The 6,467-nt window shown below is 35.4% G+C and overlaps 1 long non-coding RNA gene across 1 annotated transcript; it reads left to right on the top strand.

The window, feature by feature from the left end:
• Positions 1-2,940: 2,940 nt before the first annotated feature.
• LOC121298889 lies at positions 2,941-4,996 on the top strand. Its single transcript, XR_005947342.1, has 4 exons — positions 2,941-3,030; positions 3,304-3,370; positions 3,966-4,140; positions 4,338-4,996. It is a non-coding gene; the product is annotated as an uncharacterized LOC121298889 (long non-coding RNA).
• Positions 4,997-6,467: the final 1,471 nt, after the last annotated feature.

The raw sequence follows: 6,467 nt of genomic DNA, 5'->3' as shown, positions 1-6,467 counted from the left end.
ATCAGAATGGTTGAAGAACAAGAAATGTAAAGTTTTGGAATGGCCTAGTCACAGTTCAGATCTAAACCCAATTGAGATGTTGTGGCAGGACCTGAAACAAGCAGTTTATGCTCAAAAACCCACAATTGTCTCCGATTTGAAGCAGTTGTGCATGAAGGAGAGGGCTAAAATTCCTCCACGACGCTGTGAGAGGCTGATCGGTAACTACAGGAATCGTTTGGTTGCAGTTATTGCTGCTAAAGGTGGCGTAACCAGTTATTGAGTCTAAGGGGGCAATTACTTTTTCACATGGGGCATTGGGTATAACTTGCTTTAATAAATAAGTGAAATTAGTATCAAAATTTGTTCACTCAGGGTCCTTTTTATCTAATATTAGATTTTGGATGAAGATCTGGTAACATTCAGTGTTAAAAATATGCAAAAAATGCAGACAAATCAGATAGGGGGCAAATACTTTCACGGTACTGTATATATACACTGAGTGTACAAAACATTAGTAAAACCTTCCTAATATTGAGTTGCACCCCCTTTTGCCCTCAGAACAGCCTCAATTCATCGAGCATGGCCTCTACAAGGTGTTGAAAGTGTTCCACAGGTATGCTGACCCATGTTGACTGCAATGCTTCCCACAATTGTCAGATTGGCTGGTAGTGGATCTCTACTCCGAATAGCTCGTTCCAGCTCATCCCACAAATGCTCAATTGGATTGAGATCTGTTGACTGGGCAGGCCACTGCAGTAAGCTGAATTCACTGTATTGTTTGTAAAATCATTCCTGGACAATCCTAGCCTTATGGCATGGGGCATTATCCTGTTGAAAAAATCCATTAGTAGATGGATACACTGCTGCCATGAAGGGATGCACCTGATTGGCAATGATGTTCAGATATCCTGTGGCATTCAAACGTTGCTCCACTTTTATCAAGGGGCCCGATGTGTGCCATGAAAACAGACTCCAGACCACCACCAGCAGCCTGCAATGTTGACACATGGCATGATGGATGCATGTACTCATATGGTTTTCTCCATACCCTAGTCCTCCCATCAACGTGAAACAGCAGGAACTGGGATTCATCAGACCAGGCAATGTTTTTCCAATCCTCCATTGTCCAGTGTTTTCGTTCCTAAGCCCACTGCAAGCACATTTTCTTGCTGAAAGAAGTGGAACTCTGTTAACATTCGTGTCAAGGTACGACGAGTTGTGCATTCTTTTATGGGTCTTTCGGCACCAATATTATACTGGACTAACTGTAGCCAGTCTGTTGCTCTGCACAATTCGTGTCAGCCTCCTTTGGCCTCTTTCATCAATGAGCCGTTTTTGACCACTGGCCTGCCGTTGGCTGGGTGTCCTTTGGGTGGTGGACCATCCTTGATACACACGGGAAACTGTTGAGCGCGAAAAACCCAGCATTGTTGCAGTTCTTGACACGCTCAAACCGGCGTGCCTGGCACCTACTACCATACCGTGTTCTTGCCCATTTACCCTCTGAATGGCACACATACACAATCCATGTCTCAATTGTGTCAAAGTTTTAAATTCCTCCTTTAACCTGTCTCCCCTTCATCTACACTGATTGAAGTAGATTTAAGAGGTTACATCAATAAGAGATCATAGCTTTCACCTGGAATCACCTGTCCAGTCTATTTCATGGAAGGAGCAGGCGTTCCTAATGTTTTGTACACAGTGTGTGTGTGTGTGTGTATATATATATATATATATATATATATATATATATATATATATATATATATATATATATATATATATATATATATATATATATATAATATATATATATATATAAGAGGTGATATTTGTCGATAACGATAACATTCATTTACAAGTAAATGTTGAAATAGTTTTTTTTTTTTAAATCTGCCTAAGGTTCTGCAGCAAAGAAGCCTAAGTGGGATGAATTTAAAAAGAACAAGAAGGAACTGAAGCAAAACAGGCAACAGAATGAAAAGAAGAACAGTTATTATATCATAAACAGATCTAAGCAGGTCTGGGAAGCTGTCAGGAGGTAAAGTACATTTATTTCGCTGGGTTGATTATGGGAATTGTGAATGCTGCAAAATTTGCTTTTTCTTTGCCGTTCACTATATAGTTCTGAAATGTGCAGATTTAAAAAAAAAAAAAACCCAGCAAAAAACACACGTCGTAGCAAACATGTTTTTGTATTTTAAAGCAGTAGTAAAATGCAAAAGTACACTACAAAGCCTTACTTGAATGCCTTTCTGGGTCATTTCACCTGGAAGGCTGTCTGTCTCTACCTATATATATATATATATATATATATATATATATATATATATATATATATATATATATATATATATATATATATATAATATATATATATATATATATTATACTAATAGAAATAATATATATGAAAATATATATGAAAATTATGTGAGTATATGAAAATATATATGAAAGTTGTAGCTCAACACTTTCAGGTACGAACTTATATAAATGGAAGTCTGAAATAAAGATTATACTTGTCAAGCACAAGCATAACCAGAGTACAAAAACTGAAATTGAATTTCCTTACACTTGACATTTCCAGTTTGTAACATTAGACTATTGACTACTCCTTTTGTTAAGACATGATAAACACAGTATAATTCAGGTAGATTTCCTCTGAGTGTGTTCAGTGATACAATTTGTGCTTAGTGATAGATTTTAACCCTTAATGTTTGAGTGCAGAAAAGACTGTGACAAGGAGAAGCGGTTGAAGCTTATGAGTGAACTACAGGAGCTTATTCGAGGCAAGATTAAAAGTGTAAGTGACATACAACAATGGGAAGTGTATTTCTTTTGTTTCAGGAAATATGGTAAGAAGGCATATTTTTCTGTTAAATGCAAAATTATTATATTTGTATTTAAAAAAAATAACTTCCTTCCCCCCCCCCCCCCCCCCCCCCCCCCCCCCCCCCTTTGCACATGATTCAACCAGAGTGCTCCAGTGCTATATCCAGTTTGGGAATGACAAGCAGAGACAGGAAGTTTTTGATGAGTTAAAGGGTATTTGAAAGACTTTGCAAATTTGCTTCTCTATTAATTTCCTATATTTTGTACAGCAAATGACTAGATAAAAATGTTATGCTGATTTAAAGGTAAAAATAAATGTTTGGATTATTTAGTACACCTTGAGTAACCAGTTTTTGGTCAATTTCACCTCTGCTCTTGCGTCTGCATTCGGTAAAATGGGTGATGCAAAAGGTTATTTTTGTCCTCTTTCTACTGCAAAGGGTTAATGTGTAATAAACATCCTCCAATTTGTTTTTTTTTATACAGAACATCTGGTTGAACTAAGCAAATCAAAATATGCAAGAAATGTTGTAAAGAAATTTTTAATGTATGGGTAAGTAAAATATATTATATTACTATGTATACATTTAAAAAAAAAAATACACATTTTGCATTCATGCATTTGATGGACCTCTGTTATAGTGATTAAACCCTCAACTTGAAATATTTTATGTTGGGCAGAGCTATATGTTGTTCCATGAAAATGAGACTAATGGAAGTTAGATCATCCTAAAGTTCTGGGCATGGAGTAGTCTAGTTTAACAATAGTGACATTTTTATGGAATTTTCTAGTAGAGCAGAGCTCAATACTGACAGTGTTCTACTAAATATGGCATGTTGAGGTTGTTGTTTCAAGTGGATTAAATTGTTTAAAATAAAGTAAAATTGAATTTAAATAAAGTAAGGGAACATTTTTCCACTGACCCCTTTACTGTTGCAGCAACACTTAACTATCTAGATTGTGAAGAATTGCAAAAGTTTCTCACTTAAACACAAAAATGTTGAAAATTATAAGTAGTTTTATCTTGATTTTGTGGCAGGTATTTGAATTTCTTCAAAATATGACCAGTACAGTGTTTGTTGTGTTTTTGTTTGTTTTTTGTTTTTTTTTACGTGATTTTAAACCTATTTTTATCTTCTTGTTTTAGTAACAAACAGCAAGTGTCTGAAGTTATGAAAAGTTTTAAAGGGCAGGTGAGAAAAATGCTGCGGCATGCCGAGGCCTGTACAGTAGTTGAGTATGCGTACAATGACAAAGCCATTCTGGAACAGCGACTGATGTTGACAGAGGAGCTCTATGGAAATACATTCCAGTTTTGCAAGGTTTGTGGTTATTAAAAAAAAAAAAAAATATATATATATATATATATATATATATATATATATATATATATATATATATATATATATATATATATATATATGAAGGCACAAACCAGTAAACATTTGGAAAAAGTGAATAAATATGAATTTATTATTATATTTCTTTATTTTTAAAAATTATTTTTTATATATTTTAGTCTTCTATTTGCCCAACACTTGACAAGGTGCTGGAGTCCAACCCTGAAAAACAAGCAAGCATCATGGAAGAAATGAAACAGATCCTTACTCCAATGTCTCACAAGTAAGCACCAACAGGCTTGTATTGTTTCTCCAGTTTAATGTATATGGTTTCAACTTTGTTCCTCTGTTAAACTCCAATTTCAACTATTAATATCTCAGCAATTATATGGAGTAGAGTTGTGTCCTTTGCAACATAACCACCTTTATGACTTGTAAAAACAGATAACACCCGGATACAAAAAAATGTAATCAGTGTATAGCCAATAAACACCGTCAAAACAGTGGAAATGATTACTCAAAACTTTTGGCCATAGCTACTGTTTTCCGTATTGCTGTATTCCATATTGCCTCAATTTGGCACTGTGGCATTTATTTTAAATTGATCATGACTGCTGCGCTTAAAAGGGTGGCTGTCATACTAGGGTGACCTTTATTAATAATACTACGATTTTCAAACTGCAATATTTTATTACATGATTTATGGCATTTTAGAAGTATCACAGTTGCTTATTTTCTGTGTGTAACAGCATGTGTAGCTATCCTACTTTGACTACACTACATTTATCGGTGACAGTTACCGAGAACCTATTAGGTGGGAGTTGGAAGGTCAGGGGAGTACTGTACCAGCGAATCAGGAGTGTGTATTGGTTAAGGGGCAGGATAATGCTGGTGTGGCAGTTAAATCCAAGAGTATTGTGGATGTTTTTCTGCACCAAAAATTACCTCAGAATATCAATTTGATTTCTGTAAATACTACAATATATCATACTATATCCTTTCTCACTGTAACTTGCTTGTTTGTAATTTCTCTGCAAGAGAAACCGAAACTTAATCTTCTCATAGAGAGTAAGCACATGTTTTTTTATTTGTATGGGATCGAGTATGGGAATTACAATTGAACTAAAATGAAATAACAAAACCACCTATAAAAACTTCAGAAGGACTGCTGTTCTGTACATAGTTTATTTTGCATTTTCCTTCAGAATTGTACTACCATAATATAAAATGTGCTTACTTTGTGTGTGTACATTAGTTTGTAATTTACATGCTAGATTGAGGCTCCTGTCTCTTGGGAGTGAAATTGAAGTAATACAGTATTTATTTATGCATTTATTTTAGTAATTTATCATCAGTAGTTCATCACTTATCAGACTGCTCTAATGTCACAGTAAAGGCGGATATTATAAAATTGAAGGGTTTTGGCATTTGCCTCCAAGTTTCTTTTCTAGTTGGTGCAACAGAAAGATTGACACTGGGGCGGGTTTTATTCTCGGTCGATCTGGCGTTTCATTTGTGCACTGTGTGTGTTCAAACACACAGTGCACAAACTCGATAATGGATAATTGCAAAGCATATGACATGGTTTATTTAGATTTCCAGAAAGCTTTTGACAAAGTCCCGCACAAAAGATTAATTCTCAAACTGAACGCAGTTGGGATTCAAGGAAACACATGTACATGGATTAGGGAGTGGTTAACATGTAGAAAACAGAAAGTACTGATTAGAGGAAAAATCTCAGAATGGAGTGTGGTAACCAGCGGTGTACCACAGGGATCAGTATTAGGTCCTCTGCTATTCCTAATCTACATTAATGATTTAGATTCTGGTATAGTAAGCAAACTTGTTAAATTTGCAGACGACACAAAAGTAGGAGGAGTGGCAAACACTGTTGCAGCAGCAAAGGTCATTCAAAATGATCTAGACAAGATTCAGAACTGGGCAGACACATGGCAAATGACATTTAGTAGAGAAAAGTGTAAGGTACTGCACGCAGGAAATAAAAATGTACATTATAAATATCATATGGGAGATATTGAAATTGGAGAAGGAATCTATGAAAAAGACCTAGGAGTTTTTGTTGACTCAGAAATGTCTTCATCTAGACAATGTGGGGAAGCTATAAAAAAGGCTAACAAGATGCTCGGATACATTGTGAAAAGTGCTGAATTTAAATCAAGGGAAGTAATGTTAAAACTGTACAATGCACTAGTAAGACCTCATCTTGAATATTGTGTTCAGTTCTGGTCACCTCGCTATAAAAAAGATATTGCTGCTCTAGAAAGAGTGCAAAGAAGAGCGACCAGAAT

This window comes from Polyodon spathula, chromosome 2 (assembly GCF_017654505.1).
Source record: "Polyodon spathula isolate WHYD16114869_AA chromosome 2, ASM1765450v1, whole genome shotgun sequence".
NCBI classification, from domain to species: domain Eukaryota; kingdom Metazoa; phylum Chordata; class Actinopteri; order Acipenseriformes; family Polyodontidae; genus Polyodon; species Polyodon spathula.
The sequence above is the reverse complement of the archived record's forward strand: the minus strand, read 5'-3'. Positions and strand labels throughout refer to the sequence as shown.